The following is an 18793-nucleotide window of genomic DNA, read 5'->3' as shown; positions in this document are numbered from 1 at the left end:
CTGGTTCTTGAGTGATTTATGGATTGATTGTCAGAAGTAAATTTGGTAATCTCAGACAAGACATGTAACACTCCCTGCCACATTTTGCCCATTCGTGTGAATTCTTTCCCGGGTACTTTTATATGCATACCTTATTTCCCTAAGTTTTGCTATAATAGGCCTCAATAAATATTTATTGAACAAATAAATGAATTTTAGGGGAGACCCATATACAGAGTCACATACTTTCCCCATCTGGCAGATGCAAGGAATTTTAAGCTGCATCTCTTCTACTGGCTGTGGAACCTGGCAAAATACCAACATCTCCATAGAAGTAACACTTTAAAATGTTATTAGCTATATACACCTCAGTGTGAACAAAGAAACTGAAGCTAATTCCTGACATAAGCCATTTTGAGCTCTAGAAGTCTAAGGAAGGACAATTGTGAGGGACCAGAAGGGGAGGCTTGAAGGCACCAAAGAAAAATAATAGCTCCTTTGCAATTTTGCCTGAAGCTCCAGAATATTGGTAAGCAAAATACCAACAATCAGATTTCCTCTTGCTGTTCGTATTATTTCATGGCATTGATCTGAAAAACAGTCAATTATCACTAGAGCTCTTTCTACCTCCTTACCCTTGATTCCCTCAAAACATTTATCCTGTGCCTATGTGATGTACTGTAAAAGTACCTGGCCCCATTCCCTTCAGTATTCAGCCTTTTGAGGGCCAGGGCTAGGAGCCTCCAGGCAGAAAGGAGGTAGAGCCAGAGAGCCCTTGAGGCTGCAAGCTGAGCCTCTGCTGAATCCCTGGAGAAGTTTGTCCTGGGGGTGGTGGCAATAACATAGGCATCTGTCAGGCCCTTGCCATCTCCACCCACAGCAATCCCTGGCAGCAGCACAGGCCTAACTGTGGGGCCCTGGGTTGGGCATTCTGTGGATAATGCAGGACTGCCAAGGGCCTGGAGAGGTAAGGGCCTCTCTCAATGCAAGTGGCTTCACTAGTTTGGACGAGAAACACAACATCACAGGATCCCCATGACTGGTATATATTTAGAAACTCACTTATAAAAAAGATGTCCCCCAGAGGACACGAACAGACACTTTACAAAAGAAGACTTACGTGCTGCCAACAAGTATATGAAAGAAAGCTCAACATCATTGGCATGGGAGAAATGCAAATCAAAATCACAATGAGATACCATCTCACACCTGTTGGAATGTTAGGTCTTTATTAAAAAGTCAAAGAATAACATGCTGGCAAGGTTGCAGAGAAAAGCAAATGCTTCGGCCGGGCGCGGTGGCTCAAACCTGTAATCCCAGCACTTTGGGAGGCCGAGACGGGCGGATCACGAGGTCAGGAGATCGAGACCATCCTGGCTAACATGGTGAAACCCCGTCTCTACTAAAAATACAAAAAACTAGCCGGGCGAGTTGGCGGGCGCCTGTAGTCCCAGCTACTCGGGAGGCTGAGGCAGGAGAATGGCGTGAACCCGGGAGGCGGAGCTTGCCGTGAGCTGAGATCCGGCCACTGCACTCCAGCCTGGGCGACAGAGCGAGACTCCGTCTCAAAAAAAAAAAAAAAAAAAAAAAAAAAAAAAAAAAAAAAAAAGAAAAGCAAATGCTTATACACTGTTGGTGGGAGTGTAAATTGTTCAGCCATTGTGGAAAGCAGTGTGGTGATTCCTTGAAGAGCTAAAAACAGAACTACCATTCAACCCAGCAATCCCATTCATTACTGGGTATATACCAAAAGGAATATAAATCATTCTGCCATAAAGACATATGCACTCAAAAGTTTGTTGCAGCACTATTTATAATAGCTAAGACACAGAATCATCCTAAATGTCCACCAATGACATATTGGATAAAGAAAATGTGGTACTTATACACACAACATGGAATACTATGAAGCTGTGAAAAAGAATGAGATCAGGTCTTTTGAAGGAACATGGATGGAGCTGGAGGTCATTATCTTTAGCAAACTAATGCAGAAGCAAAAAACCAAATACCACATATTCTCACTTATAAGTGGGAGCTAAATGATGAAAACACATGGACGCATAGAGGGGAACAAAACATACTGGGGCCTATTTGAGGGTAGAATATGGAAGGAGGGAAAGGATCAGAAAAGATAACCATTGGGTACTAGGTTCAATACCTGGGTGACACGAGTTTACGTATGTAACAAGCCTGCCCGTGTACCCTCAAACCTAAAACCAAAGTTTATGAAATCAAAAATAAAAATAAACAAGATGCCCCCAAGGGCATGGATTCTGTGGCTCCCCTCACACTTTAGAGGATTCAGGAATGATAAATACCAGTTACCCTCTCGGTTAATCAAGAGATTATTCATATTCCGACCTCAAATTGTTTAACCTGAATCTAATCATGAGGAATGAGGAAATAATCAGGCAAATTGAATTGGAAATTGGAAATTGAAGGATGTTCTACAAACCAACCAGCCTGCCCACCCCAGCTAGTCATAGTCAGGGGATGGAACCATGATAGTTGACTTAGAAGTTGGAAATTATCTTGAGCTGTGGCCAGATCACCTTCCCCTTAGCTGGAGAGAGTTGGACCCCTAAACAGCACTGAGGTCCTGTTTGGCAGGCAGAAGGGACTGCCACCAGTACAGTCAGCAACAGAAGGGTTGGGTCCAAGTCTGAACATTGACATATTTGAGCAGGTGGAGAAGGAGGGAGGAAGTTAGGGGAAGCTTTATAAACAAGAATGCAAGGTAGCATGCAAGAATAGAAATGCATTCTACTGGGTTTGCATTCTTTACGTCATGAGGAACACAATCTAACAGAATGCAAAAATAGAAGCAAGTACAGGTAGAACATGGTGGCTCACACCTACAATCCCAGCACTTTGGGAAGCCGAGGCGGGAGGATGGCTTGAAAGTTCGAGACCAGCCTGGGCAACAAAGTGAGAGTCCGTCTCTACACAAAATCAAAAAGTTAGCCAGATGTGGTGGCATATGCCTATGGACCTGTGGTCCCAGCTACACAAGAGGCTGAGGCAGAAGGATCACTCGAGCCCAGGAGTTTGAGACCAGCCTGTGCAACAGAGTGAGGGCCCATCTCAAAAAAAAACAAACAAAGAAGAAAGGAAGGAAGGAAGGGAGGGAGGGAGGGAAGGGAGGGGGGGAAAGAAAGAGAGAGAGAAAAAAAAGAAAGAAAGAAAAGGAAAGAAAGGAAAGAAAGAAAAAGAAAGAAAAGAAAAGAAAAAGTAAGTATAGTGCCTGGTGTCCAGTGAAACCAGTGAGATGATGGGCTGGACTAGAACTTATGACAGAAGTTCACAGGCGTGGAGGATAAATGGGAGAGACAGCTATGGAAAGCCTTGATGAGCAAGGAGAGTTCTTCTAATCAAATCCAAGGATACAGGACAGCCACCGTGGGTCCCTTGGCAGTGGCTTGGTGAGTAGAGACCATTATTTTAAGAAATGCCAATCTGAAATGAGCCAGCAATTTAAATATTTTTAAAAGTTCAAATACTGTTTTAATTTTATTTCTTTTCTCTGCAAGCCTGGGGCATAGAACCTGGAGACGCAGCCATTTCTCTTTAAAAGTGGTGCTGCCAAGCGAAGCAGGCCTGCCAGAGAATGCAACCTGCAATATAGAAGAAACTAGCACAGGCATTCTAGATTGTTCCAGTGGAATGTAGCGTCTACTTGAATTTTGCTAAAGCAATGCCAAGTTTTTCTCTTTCAGTGAGTTTGAGTTTCTATGGGCTAGAGAAATCATTTTTCAACTCCTAAGCGTAATACCATCACTGCGAAACCAGCAGGAATTAAGCTTCACCTCTCCTATTCCTCTCACTTTTTAAACTGTTTTACCGCAATTTACCTCCCGCAGGACACTTTGCCCTCTGAGCAACCGGAGATGCTAAGCTCAAGTCCACGTAGCGCTCCCCTGTGCCTTTTCTGACGACTGCAGGGCACAAGCCACTCCACTTCTCAGCCTTGACTCATGGTTAATTAGCCACCAGGACTTAGTTTAGGGCCAAATTCAGCTCATATTGCAACCTTCTGGCTGCCAGGACAGAAACAAAGTTTGAAGGCTGTTCTGTCCAAACAATTTGCTCCACAGAGCAGATTCATTTCATACTGGCAAAATCCATACACTTAATAATTATCTAGACTGGGGGAAAAATACCAGTAAATCGATTGCCACATAAAATACAATTTAAAGAATAGAGCACAAAGAGAAGAAATCTGGGCGTGCTCAACCTTCACCTTCAATGGCTCCTTTTTGCCCTTAGTAAACCAATCAGCACGGGTAAACCAACCAACAGTAAACCAACCAAGCCCCTTGTAAGTCATCCTCCTGCTGACACTCCCCTACCCATACCTACCCTATATAGCAGTCACACACAGGAAATCTCTTGCAGGTCAAAGGCCCCATGCTCTCTTGGGTCTCCATGCCTTTGCACGTGCTGCTCCCTCTGCCTGGTGCCTTCCTGCCTAGCTCACTGAATCATCCTTCAGAATGCAGTTCAGGGAGCATCTCTGCATGACATCCCTGACCATCATGTTGGCTGAAGTGCTTGTCTATGCCTTGCCATAGTCCCCACCATGGGTGTATCTGATGAGTGCATTGATCTGTTTAGCTTCACACTAGGTTTAGCAGGGATCTATCTGGGCCTTTCATTCTTGTACCCCCAGCCCAAGCCCTTGTTATCTATTCCAGGACTTCTGCAGGCACTTTCATAATAGGTCTTGATGCTTCCAATCAACATCTCCCCTCCCCAGTTCTTCCTTTTCACTGCCTCCAGAGTTGTATCTCTAAAACACTTCATTCCCCCTTTCTTCTGCTTACAAACCTTCTATTGTTCCCCATTGTCCCAACTCTGTGGCAAGCATTCAAGACTCTTGCCAACCTGATGCCAAATTTCTCCTTTGTTTTCTTCTTCTACCGTTTCAGGCCATAGATCCATGCCACAGTCAAGAGTTCCCCAAAGGGGCCACAAAATGTCTCTTTTCCACATTGGCTCATGAAGTTTTCTCCTTTTCCATACCTGATAGGCAAACTTCAATTGTAAGACCAGGTAAAACGTTACCAGTAAATAGCTCTCAACTCCTGAGCCAGAATTCATTGCTTCTGTAGAGGCTGGTAACTTGGTCTAGTTCTGCTCAGCTGCTCCTTTGTTGCAGACCGAGTCCCTGACCAGAAGCCTCAGCTGCTCCAGCAGATGGTGACTAGAATTTTTTGAGTTGTTTTTAATCTGGTGCTCTGAGGCTGGGGTGAACCCAGGGAGCTGAAGCAGCAATGCCACCCCCCAATGCATCATACACACACACACGCACACACACCAGGCACACACATAACATGGACTTACAACATGCTATCATGTTGGCATGATGGGCAAGTTGTAAGGATGGGCCGGCAGGGCACCGTGACTCATGCCTATAATCCCAGCACTTTGGGAGGCCGAGGCAGGCAGATCACTTGAGGTCAAGGGTTTGAAACTAGCCTGACCAACATGGTGAAACCCTGTCTCTACTAAAAATACACACACAAAATAAATTAGCTGGGCATGGTGGTGGGCGCCTATAATCCCAGCTACTCTGGAGGCTGAGGCAGGAAAATCGCTTGAGCCCAGGAGGCAGAGATTGCAGTGAGCCGAGATCGTGCCATTATACTCCAGCCTGGGTGACAGAGTGAGACTGTCTCAAAAAAAAAAAAAAAAAGAAAGAAAGAAAGAAAGAAAGAAAGAAAGAAAGAAAGAAAGAAAGAAAGAAAGAAAGAAAGAAAGAAAGAAAGAAAGAAAGAAAGAAAGAGAAAAGTAAACAAAAAAAAAAAGGATGAGACTCTGTCTTGAGCACTGACCAGGTACTTCATTCCTCCTTGTCACTGGATTCTGTCCTGAACTCCATCCAATATGGCCAGGGGCACCTCCCTGGTGCCCTGTTACTTGCTTTGTCATGAACCCCATCTTGACCCCAAGTGGAATGACCACTCGGTCCACTGCAGGCAGCCTTCATGAATGCACCTTTCTATAGCAGGATCCACTTAAATCTTCCTGAAGAGGGCACAGAAAAACAGGCTCTTAAAACCTGCATCTGTACTCTCCAACTCTTAACACAATCTGGTACGCAGTTTTCTCAGGCAGCCCATGCAGAGTGGGTACGTGTGGAGATGTGTATTATTCTAATCCTTCCAACACAGCTTCTCCAGACACGCCTTCCCAGGGCCAGTTCAGAGCAGGCTGGATGGACAGTGCGGTGTCTACCCTTGACGTGTAGTTCAGCTTACTCAGTGATGCTTCCTGCTACATGTAGATGCCCACAGCTGATGGTGTTCCAAGGTGAGAAGGTGGGAGGGGAGCCAGATGCATGGTTTGCTACAGGTGCAGACAGTAGAGGTTTATAAGCAATAATAAAACCAAATAAAAGGTAATCTACTTTTTATGAAAAGCCCATGAACTGACAATTGCCCACAAATGGGCAATTCTACATAATGGCTGTGATAAAACGCCTTCCTCACAAAGTAGGTTTTGGGTTTAAATTCTAAACAATTTCTGTGAGTTTTAATTAAATACATGTAAGCTGCAAATTAGCAAATTGTATTAGTTATCCATTGATATGCATTGTTCTCTACATGAAAGTGAATTTTGGAACTCCCTGTTAGTCGTACTGTCTCCTAATATACACAGTCTCACATGCACAGTCTCAGTGGCACCAGGATAAGCCCAGAAAGGTCAGAGTTTTTCTGGGTTTCCACCAAGGCAGTTGTTTATCCATCTCCTGGGTACTATATATGTCTGCCTTTACATAATGCAGTCGAAACAAAGAGAAAACAATGACTGTAAAGACAAAGAAATAGAACTTCAGTTGCTTCAATATTGCCATTCCACGTGACCACTTGTAGTTTTTATTTGTATTTTAAAAAATGTAGCAGTGAAACAGAGCATGCACTTCAAGGTATGGTATTTTTTAAACTCTTTTAGAATGGAGGTTAAATTTATAGAACATAAAAATAACAATTTTAAAGTGTACATTCCATGGCATTTAGTAAATTAACAATGTTGTACAACCATCACCTCTGTCTAGTTGCAAAACTTTTCATCATTCCCAAAGGAGACTCCATACCCATTATGCAGAGTCACTCCCCGTTCCCCTCCATTTTTGGTTGCAAGTACAAATTTTAGTTCACACGTGACATTTTTTACTAATTTTTAAATGCATATATATATATATACATATATATATATATATATTTTTTTTAAGATGGTGTTTCTTTCTTGTTGCCCAGGCTGGAGTGCAATGGTGCAATCTCAGCTCACTGCAACCTCCACCTCCCACGTTCAAGAGATTCTCGTGCCTCAGCCTCCTGAGTAACTGGGATTACAGGCACCCACTACCATGCCTGGCTAATTTTATTTTTGTATTTTTAGTAGAGACGGGGTTTCACCATGTTAGCCAGGCTGGTCTCAAACTCCTGAGCTCAGGTGATCTGCCCGCCTCAGACTCCCAAAGTGCTGGGATTACAGGTGTGAGCCACCGTGCCTGGACATAATATATTTTTATTTTGAAATTTTCTTTATTATTATTTGTTATAAACTGTAATGTTATCTCAGACTACAACGAACATGTAGGTATAAGTTTTCCCTGTTTTCAAAAATCATATTAATGTTATAAAATATTTAATCTATTTCTTTTTATTTTACTATAATATTTATTTCACTTCTTTTTTCTTTTTTTCTGGCATAACAGTATATACGAAGTTCAATTTTTAACATTTACTGACTGTTTTTTTCCTGGACATTGTTATTATCTATTCCATTTTTATGATTATTACTGAAGATAATTTTGTTGTATAGATGAAGATTGATAAAAACGAATTCACTCTGGGCATCAAACAAGCCAGATTCACACTGACCACAGCTGCAGAAATGTTGCTTGGTCCTTATTGGATCATCAGTCCTTTCATTGCTGTTTCTGCGCTGCGGTTGCGGTCACATAGCTTGCTGCCTCCTCCTCACTCTATAGTCATGCATGGGGAGTGTAGAGGAGGAAAAAACTTTTTTCCTCTTCCTCCTGGGTTCTCCAGCTGGGGGCCTGCAAATGAGACTGACAAAAGACAGTCTAAAAAACAGGAGAAAAACAGAGTTTGTTAACATGTGTAATGAACATCCTCACAGAAGGAACTCAGTGATGAGCAAGTCAAAGGGATGGTTAGAGGTTGGGGCTTATATAACATCTTAACAAAGAACAATAAATTTGTAGAGAAGTGATGAGACAAAGGAAAGGATTTTAGGATTCCAACGTGCTGTGGTTTCAACGTCCTTTCCAAGATTCATGTTGAAATTTATGGCAGGGCCAGGCATGGTGGCTCATGCCTGTAATCCCAGCACTTTGAGAGGCTGAGGTGGGAGGATCACTTGAGCCCAGGAGTTCAAGAGCAGCCTAGGCAACATAATAAGACCCCATCTCTAAAAATAATTTATTGCAGGATGTGGAGCTTTTAAGAAGTGATTAAGTCATGAAAGTTCGGCCCTCATGGATGGATTAATGCTGTTATCATAAGAGTAGGTTAGTTATTGAAAGTGGGTTCCTGATAAAAAAGGATGAGTTTGGCCAGATTTCCTCTCTGTCTGTTTCATGGACTCACTTCCACCTTCCTCTCTTTAACCATGGAATGAGTATTGACAGATGCAGGTGCCATTCCCTTGGACTTCCCAGCCTCCAGAACTATGAGCCAAATAAATATCTTTTCTTTATAAATTATGCAATCTGCAGCTTCTGTTATAGCAGCAGGAAACAGACTAAGACACAAGGGCAGAAAACTGTGGGAAGATAAATATATGAGAGAAACTAATAGAAAGTCAGGATTGTCTTAGTAAGGTTTGTGGTATAGATTCCCCTCATGCTGTCACTGGGCTAATTAAAAAAAAAAGCCAGGTGCGTTGGCTCACACCTGTAATCACAGCACTTTGGGAGGCTGAGGCGGGCAGATCATGAGGTCAGGAGATCAAGACCATCCTGGCTAACACGGTGAAACCCTGTCTCTACTGAAAATACAAAAAAATTAGCTGGGCACGGTGGCGGGCACCTATAGTTCCAGTTACTCGGGAGGCTGAGGCAGGAGAATGGTGTGAACCCAGGAGGCAGAGCTTGCAGTGAGCCGAGATTGCACCACTGCACTCCAGCCTGGGCGACAGAGCGAGACTCCATCTCAAACAAAACAAACAAAAAAAAAAGTCTGGTGATTAAGCATCTAAGCCTACTTCTAGGCAAATGGTGGGGCAAGGAGAGTGTTTTTTTGGTGTCCGCTGTTTTCAATTGTCTTCAGCTTCAAATAATCCTTACACCAAAGTACAAATTTTAGGGTGGCATATTCTGATCCCCTACAGTAGCCATCTCTAGAACTAGCTCCACTCAGGAGAGACTGATGCTCCTTTAGCTTCTTCCCCTTCTCTGAGTCCCTTACTTCATAGGGAAGCCCAGTGTTTCCAGCTTTCACTGCCCCTCATTAGAAATAGGTTGGAGATCCCCTCCCAGAAAACTGGCTGGGGCAGGTGAACTCAGCACACACCCTGGGGGCACAGTTCACAGAGTGGAGCAAGCCCCAGCACATACAGAAGATTTCACGGAGCTTCTTTTTTCAAACACTCTCCTTAGTAGACAGGCATGTCTAAAAATAAATGAACTTGGAAGTATTGCAAAATATTTTCTCTCAACAGGTATAACTGAATGATCTTGCCTCGCCAGAGGCGTGAGGACTTCCTAACCCTATCTCTATGGGTCTGGCATGTTTACACCCAGCAGCCCTTAGCCTTAGTGATGGGAGATTATTTGAGCCAGTTTGGCGATCTGGGTGCCCATTACTTGAGGACTATTTTTTTAGGTTTATGTATATGTTTTAGTATTAAAGAGAAGGCTGAGATAGTATCATCAATTATCTATCCCAATGAGCCCAAGAGGTGTGATAACCGAATTGGCTTAAAAGCTTTCATCTCCTCACTCTACATACAACATTGCCGAGAACCTCCCCATAAATTGAGGCTAATCCACAGAGATGCTGATAAAGCTTTAGCTTTGGGGCTCCTCACTTGTACAAGCTTCTTCCAAAGCTCCATACCTAATTGTGTATTCATCATTTATGTTCTTTTTCTTAAACAGATCTGAGGGGAAAAAGAGCCAAACTATTTTTCTCCTCCTATACTCACACAACATAGAATGTTTCTTTGATGAGATATTTCTCCACGTACCAAGCAATTCTCCAGCAGACACCAGCTGGATGTCCTCTAATTCAGTTTAATTCTGACACTGTCTACCTGGTGATAGTATCAGATCTCGCCGGTTAAGAGCTTGGTCTCACAAGTTTGCTCCTATCCCCAACTTCAGATGCCCATCAAAAGCCCCAGGTTGTGACCTGTGCTTCTGACCACCAGCTATAAATTGGGATTCCCACAACCCCCTCCTTGGGTTTGATTTATTTGCCAAAGTGGTGAACAGAATTCAGGGAAACACTTTACTTATGTTTATCCATTTATTATAAATGATATCACGAAGGATACAGATGAACAGCCAGATGGAGGAGACACACAGGGCAAGGTATGTGGGAAGGGGCATAAAGTTCCCATGCCCTTTCCAAGCATGCCCTCCAGGTACCTCCACATGTTTTGTTATCCAAAAGCTCATCCAAGCCCTGTCCTTTTGGTTTTTTTTTTTTTTTTTTTTTTTTTTTTCATGGAGGAGTCATTATATAGACATAACTGATTAAATCATTGACCATCAGCAATCACCTGAACCTTCAGTCCCTCTCCCCAACCTGGACATTGGGGGCTGGAGCTGAAAGTCCCAATTCCCTAATCATGCCTTGGTCTTTTGGTGACCAGCTTCCATCCCACAGCTATCTAGGAGCTCCCAGCCACCAGTCATCTCATTTGCTTACAAAAAGACACTTATCTCTTTGGAGATTCCAAAGGTTTTAGGAGCCAGGTGTCAGGAACCAGTGGCAGGGACCAAATATGGTTTATTTATTATATCACAATATCATAACAGGGTTCCCCAAATTATATAAACTTCAAGCCCCACAAATCCTAGATTGACCCCTTCTTCTACATACCCCTTTAATGGACCTGTGTGAGAATTTCTAAGGGACCTATGCCCCCTGAGTAGACACTTAATTTGATTAGCTAGTGCCAGATCGTTCTCCAACCTGTGCTCCCACCAGCAGCAGGAAAACCTTATTCCCACACCTCTGCCAGCATTGGCATTCTCGAGCTCTCTAAATTCTCTATGCTAATAGCTGTGAAATAGCCTTACAGCCTTACACAGCCTTGAGTGATTGTAAATTGTCTGAATATGTCACACATTTTTCTTTTGGGATACTATCAGGAGTTCTTTATATATTCTAGATATTCATCCCCTTTGTCACTTTTAGGCCTCATAATCTCTTCCCAATCTGTCATCATCTCTTCAGTTCAACTGCAATGTCACTTGTTCACAGAAATACTTAATTGTGATGTAATCCGATCTATCAATTTGCCTTGTGGCTTGTACTTTTGAAGTCTTGTTTAAGGATTTCTTTACCCCTTCCAGGTCGCAATGCTTTTCTCCTGTTAACCTTATGATCTTATCTTTCATATTTAGGTCTCTTGTCTGTTGGAAACTCCTTTATATGTGGGGTTAGATATGGATCCTACTTTAATTTTCTCTATCCTTTCTTTCTCTGCCTATTTTTCTATCACCATCTACTAAACAATCCATCCACCCCCTAATTAAACTGTGGAGCCAACTCGACATTGTACGAAATTCACAGGCAAGTGCAGAGCTACCTGTGAACCGTCTATTCCACTCAACTGCCACATTCAAAACAACTTTGTAGGCTGTCTTGCTATCTGGTGGGCAATTTCCCCTCTTTATTGTACCATTTGATTTAGCTCCCTGTGGAACTTATTTTTTCCTATACGTTTTATTTATTTATTTTTAAAATATGGAATGCTTCACAAATTTGCATGCCACTTTTGCACAGAGGGCATGCTAATCTTCTCCATATCATTTCAATTTTAGTATAGGTGCTACCACGGTGAGAACCCCTACACATTTTAGAATAAGTATATCAAGTATCTATAAAAAAATTACAGCTAGGATTTTAACTGGGATTGCACTAGTTTTATAAGTTAATTTGGGGATATTTGACATCTTTCTAATTTAAGTCATGTCATCTAAGACCTGGCATGTCTGAGGGGAGAGAATTGTGACAAGAGATTAAAATAGATATTAATGAATGTCTTGGAGACGGTCCCAAATTCTGTCCTCACCATTGGTCTTGCTTGAGTTTGCGGGGTGGGCAATAAAAACCCATTTTAGTCAAAGAAGAACTGGGTGCAGAGGGAACTATGCTTCACTTCCCTGGGTGTGAGCCAGAGGCTCTGCAAGCATATAAGAGAAGCCCCCATCTGGTAAGGATTGAGTGAGAGGCCAAGGAAGTCAGTGTCTCAGAAGCCCCCGCAATACAGCAGGGGGAAGAAAAAGCAGCCAAGCATGCCCAAGCGTGCCCAAGCACCACAGGCTTGCAGAGCCAAAGGAACCTGGGAATATGTGGGCCTGGTGACGTGAGGCCATGGTGGATTTGGGCACAAGTGGTAGATGCCAGCGCATGACTAAGAGGACAAGATTTGCCAAGTTTCGGCTGAGTCAGTGCCAATGGAAGGCAGAGAATAGTGTGAGCCAGAAGCTCCCTCTCAGCAGCGCCTGGGTGCTGCAGTGCCCTCTCTCTCCGCACAGGAACTGCGACAGCCTTCAGGGAGAAGATGACCTAGGAGGAGGGGAAAGATCCAGAAATTGACTATTGATTCAAGGAGTCGTGAGTTTTAAAGCAAAAGTTATCCTGAATGGATAGGTTCAGTTTTGTGGAAATAAATAGTCACATTTTATTTTTACCCCTGAGATATTGAACTATGGTGGTTATATAAATTTCATATCCACTATACAACTTTTAGGTTCTGCAGACTGGATTTCAGTAGTAGAATAAAATCTGTTGAGGAGGGACTTAGAGAAATAAATATGACGTAACTATAGTGAGGCAGGGAGAAATTGAGGCATAGGCCAGGCACAGTGGCTCACACTTGTAATCCCAGAAATTTGGGAGGCTGAGGCGGGCAGATCACTTGAGGTCAGGAGTTCAAGACCAGCCTGGCCAACATGGTGAAACCCCATCTGTACTAAAAATACAAAAATTAGCCGGGTGTGGTGGCGTACACCTATAATCCCAGCTACTTGGGAGGCTGAGGCAAGAAAATGGCTTGAACCCAGGAGACAGAGATTGCAGTGAGCCAAGATCACGCCACTGCACTCCAGCCTGGGTGACAGAGCGAGACTCTGTCTCAAAAAATCAAATTTAAAAAAAAAAAAAAAAAGGAAGAAAGAAATTGAGGCTTAAAGAAATCAAAGACTTTGCTTCTCATAAAAGTGAATTAATGGCAGTCAAATGTGGACAATTTTATCATTTCCAGGCCTCACTGTTTCTAAACTTAAACAAATACTTTGAAGGGATTCTGGAATAATCTTCCTGAGACCACAGCCTTACTCACAGAGCTCTTCTAGGTCGTGGAAGCTGACCTGCAGAAGGGGGAGCACTTCAGTGTGGCCACCTCTCTCCAGAGTAAAGTCATCACCACACAAGAAGTGTCCAGAGCATGGAGGCTGGCTGGGTTTCCTGCTGTTGCCTGGTGACACCCTGTCTCAGACAGGATGTGCAGCCCCCCGGGAGGTCAGGCATCCTGCAGCTGGTCTGGGAAGACCCCTAGTCCAGTGGGAAGAGATGGGTGTGGCTTTTATTTTAAGAGGTGGGGTTTTACTATGTTGCCCAGGCTGGTCTTAAACTCCAGTACCTCCCAAAGCATTGGGATTACAGGCGTGAGCCACAGCACCTAGCTTTGTGTGGCTTTTAAATATCCCTTGTTTATGGACTAAAATGCTCTCTAAAGAAAGGTAGATACTGCTTCTAAGATGCACTCCATTTTAGTTCTGGCATTGGAGGAGTTTGGAGTGTTTTCTGTGTACAACTATCCCTGTACCTCTAGCACAAACAGACAATGAGCACCCTCTCTCCTACCCCTCACCAGCTCTAGGGAACCCACAGGCATGGAGGCAGGCTACTTCTCCTCTGAGGAGAGCCTCCTCCATCCCATGCAGTCTTTGGGCATCAGCTGCTGCCCCTACTGTATTGGCCAAGGGGACCCCATCTTGTAATGGCCTCTGGTTGTAGAGTCCAGGCAGATCTCGCATTCCAACCTAGCCTTCTCTGAATTTGCTGGCCACCCATCATCATCTTTTTCTCTACTTTGAAATGGAGGCTCAGGAGCTTCGACTCTTTTTCCTTATCATTTGTAGGGGCCTGTCACAGAGCTGGCTCCACGGTGTTCTGTCCAGGCCTCTTGGCCACCATTGCTCTGCTGCTGTGGTACCATGAGGGACATGAAGCTTCACTAGGGCTCACAGTCACTCCAGAACTCACCTTGGGAAGGGAGACCCTAGTCTTTCCACCCTGGGAGCCCTGCATGTTGACCTGAGGCGTCTATTCTACAGCCTGTTCCCCCAGCACTCAGCTAGGGTAGGAAGCAGGGACCCCAAACCTGCATCCATGTTCTCATCCTCTGATTTGATACAGCTCACAAGGCAAGGATGGTTTTTACGTTTTTAAATGGCTGAAAAGAAGAATAATAGTTTGGGACACATGAAAATTATATAAAATTCAAATTTCTGCATCCATAAACTTTTATTGGAACACAATCATACTCATTCCTTCACATATTGTCTATGACTGCTTTTGTGCAACCACAGCACAGTGGAATACTTGCAGTGGAGACTATGAGGCCCATAAAAACCTGAAATATTTACTGTCCAGCCCTTTGCAGTAAAGGTTTGAGACCAACCCCTGGTCTAGGCTGAACTCTCCCTCTCCTGATAGCTGTGGATAGTCAAAGCTACTAGTGCTCCCAGAAAGGTGGGGAAAAGCAGATGAGACAACTTCTACCACCAGCCCAGCAGCTGCCAGAGTAGGGGCCGTGGCTTTTACCATTATTCTTAGGACCAGTACATATTTCTCTGATGGTAAATAATTTTCAGTAACTCCAAGTTCAAAAGTTATCTTCATAACCAAATTTATTTTTATATATCTTTGGAAGAAAAGGTTACTACTTCCTTGTCATAAGTTACTTTTTTACAATGTTATAAAAGAATGAATTGATGAAATAACTTCCAAGCAGGAAGATGATCTCAAACCAGTTCTGGTTAATTTTTAACTCAATCAGACAATTAGAACCACAAACTCAGGTGTTAAAAACACTGAGGACTGGCCGGGTGTGGTGACTCACGGCTATAATCCCAGCACTTTGGGAGGCCAAGGCGGGCAGATCCCGAGGTCAGGAGATCGAGACCATCTCAGCTAACACAGTAAAACCCCATCTCTACTAAAAATAGAAAAAAAATTAGCCAGGTGTGGTGGCGGGCGCCTGCAGTGCCAGCTACTCAGGAAGCTGAGGCAGGAGAATGGCATGAACCCAGGAGGCAGAGCTTACAGTGAGCCGAGATCGCGCCATTGCACTCCAGCCTGGGCGACAGAGCGAGACTCCATCTCAAAAAAACAAAACAAAACAAAACAACAACACTGAGGACTATCCATATATTAAAATAATTTTGAGTGCGTGTGCGTGTGTGTGTGTTGATCAGTTCAACAAACTGGATTGAGAATAGGAGTAGAGAATCTATCCTCTTGAGGGAGATTTTGAATCTGATTATAGATTTGTATTGTTTAAAATTTGCAGTCCATCTCTAAACTCATGGACTAGGAAAAGGCTTGGTGGGGATGCTAGGAATGTAGCCATCTTTTGTTCAACTTCCAGAAAGCCAGACTGAAGACTTTACAACAAACAGTAAGTGTATGAACTTGTCTGTTCCTTCAGACTTTCAAAAATTCGTTTATTCAACTTTCATTTACTGAGAACTCATCATTCACCCTTATGATGCATTATATTAGGAGCAAAAAGCTCAAAGATATATGCCACCATCTCTGCACACAGAGAGAATCCAGTAAAGTAGGCGAGTTTTCTTGGTTGTAAGGAGCAGACTTATCTAGGTTAGCTTAGGAGGGGGATGTTTTGTAAGAGCAAATGTGAAACATTAATGGAGTTGGCCTTCCACGGAAGGCAGGAAGAGGCATTGGAAGGGAAAGGCCTCACTGCCCTGGTACTGAGGAGCCGCTCTGGCTCCAGGAGACTCCAGGGCTCTGTGGCAGGAGTTAGGGGGCCATGTCCACTGGCCTAGCTCAGTCTCCCCTGAGCTGCTTCTTTCCCTTGGCCTGAAACTCTTCTCTCCACCATCATTACAGCTTGCTCATAGTTTCAATATTTTGCAACGGGGGCTTCTTATAACCTGTTGTAGCTCCAATTCTTATCTTTTCATTTCAAAGCATCCTACCAAGTCCTTTTTTTTTTTCTTGACCTTTCTTTGGTTAAATTTCCAAGGAAGAAATGGCGTTTAACCCAGCTTTTATGTGTGCATCAAGTTATGAGAAAAGTTGCTGACCAACCTATTGACTGCCTTTTTGCCAGGTGTCAACCCTGAACCAATCTGCTCTAGGGACAGGGTCATACACAGCAAAGTATCCTCACTTACAGCTGCTCCTTTGGACTGTCCCTAGCAAGGTTAGTGGGAATGACAGAAAATGTGAGTAACTTGTTTACCATGGAAATAAATACATATAAAATTAGCCCTATACTATGATAATACTATAAGTCAAATTCATTGGGCCAATATAGCTGCCCAGATGGTAGGGAAAGAAACGAAACCAAAACCAGGTAGGATTAGAGCTGGGGGAAGCTCTTGTCAACAGGGTTAGCTCTTCCATGGGTAGTCAGGAGGGCAACACCCAGGGGAGTCAGCAGCTTCAGGCTGAGTATTGTATCCAAGGAGTTTCCTGGTAGTCAGCCATCAGGAAGGCATTGTAAGAATTAAAGAAAGAGGGAAGAAATACGAAGGGTGGCTTAACAGTTAACAGGTTTATTTTAAACCTTGGAGGGACTTCTGACCGAGTTAGTCAGAAGCCACACTCTCTTGCAGACTAAGAGTTTTTAAAGATTCAGGGTGGGAGAGTTTATAACAGGCTTGGACTGCTTCTGTGTCTCTTTGTTGTGCTTATCTGGGAGGGAGAATTGTGTGTCTGTTCCCATACATCTTTCTGCAGCTGCAGGCATATCCCCCCAGTCTGCCTTTAGCTTCCCTATCTTAGTGCACCTGAAAGGAAAGGAATGTGCTTATTAAGGCCCACTGTTTTACTGGGGCCCATTGTATGAGGGTGAAGTTTGCAGTTATCCAAGAGACTTACCTCCCATCTCCCTCTGTGCCCGTCTTATCTGTATTTTACTGTCTGCTCTTTCTGGCTGCTTGTGATGAGAAGACAAGTGATTTCCTTGAAATGCATGAGGATAGAAAGGGAGCTGGAACTTAAAGTGGCGGTGTTTGTCCCCGAGATGATGGTGTTCTGGTCCTGTCAGGCATAGTTCAGGGTGATGAGTTCCTTGAGAGCCAGTGACTGGCTGTACTGTACTAAGAGTAAGTTCCAGTCTGACAAGGAAGAGCAACCAAAGTTAGACAGGATCTCCAAGTTGTCTCAAGTTCGGAGAAAACCACTACTCCCAGTGGGAAACTGGAGGGCTAAGGAGACACCAAAAATAGAGGCTCCGTCTTACAGAATGTGCATAGTGTGTGGTGCGTGTATGTGCATGTGTGTGTAGGGGAAAACACTGATACAACTCTGAGGATATGTATCAGTCACAATAATACAAAAGATTCCTAGTGGTGCAGATAACTTGAGACCTTCACCTGCAACATGGCTAAGAGGCTATAGAAGACAGAAACTCAGAGGAGTAAGGATTCAGGGTAGTCATCACAGATGACTCTTCAGCTGACCTTAATATGTGTATTTATCAGAAACAAAGGGAGGGAGGTGAGGAACCTCGGTCAGTAGAATCAAAATGTTCTGGGCTCATCTGATGTCTTCCCCCTTGGGCCTGAAATCACCTACATAGCTAAGGAGGTTGTAAGAGAACCCAGAAGGCAAATTACTCCCAGTTACATCCCATAGACTGAGATCCACATGGGGAAGCCAGCTAGTAGACTGAATATCTCCTGAGGTTTGGTAAGAACATGCAAAGAAAAAAACTCTGTAGGGCTAAGTCACCCTTTTCTTCATTTTCAAGGAACAGGGCATCATGGGTCTTTTTCATCATTCTTCAAAAGTCTGAGCTGCTTCTGTTGCTTCCATTGGTTCACCATGAAAAAATTTACTTAGGTGGTTACCCCAAGTGCTTTAACTGTCTTTATCTGGAGTCAACAGCAGAAGCTTGGCTAATTAACAAAATGATAAAAATCATAACGATAAATAATAAAAATGGCTTCTCATTGGTAAAATTAGTAATCAGTTCATTAACATGAAGGATGTGAGAAATGGGCTTTTCCTGTTGAACCTAATGGTGTTCAAGACAAGTGGACTGGAGAAAGCATTAGGGACGGTCTCTGCTCTTCCATAAGCTGGGTGTAAGATTTTGGCCAGCCCTTCACTTGTCATCTTTCTAAATGGCATAAGAAATGTGATTCTGACCTTGTCCTGTGTTCAGCTATGAATTCAGACAATTCAGTTACCTGGTGCAATTAAAATCTGGTCTTTAGAATACTGCCCTGTCACTCTTAAGAGGCCCTTTCATGTAGAGTGTGGACAAAACACTGAAAAGGTCAGAGGTCTGGAAATTTGCCAAGCTTACAGAACCAGCTGCGTGAATGATTTTGAATCTTCTTACT

At 43.5% G+C, this 18793-nt stretch overlaps 1 non-coding gene across 1 annotated transcript; it reads right to left on the bottom strand.

The window, feature by feature from the left end:
- Positions 1–11921: 11921 nt before the first annotated feature.
- Positions 11922–12028, bottom strand: LOC115897111. Its single transcript, XR_004057056.1, has one exon. It is a non-coding gene; the product is annotated as a U6 spliceosomal RNA (small nuclear RNA).
- Between the last annotated feature and the right edge of the window lie 6765 nt (positions 12029–18793).

The sequence above is a fragment of the Rhinopithecus roxellana genome, chromosome 4, assembly GCF_007565055.1.
Source record: "Rhinopithecus roxellana isolate Shanxi Qingling chromosome 4, ASM756505v1, whole genome shotgun sequence".
Lineage (NCBI taxonomy): Eukaryota > Metazoa > Chordata > Mammalia > Primates > Cercopithecidae > Rhinopithecus > Rhinopithecus roxellana.
This window is presented reverse-complemented; position numbering and strand designations above follow the sequence as displayed.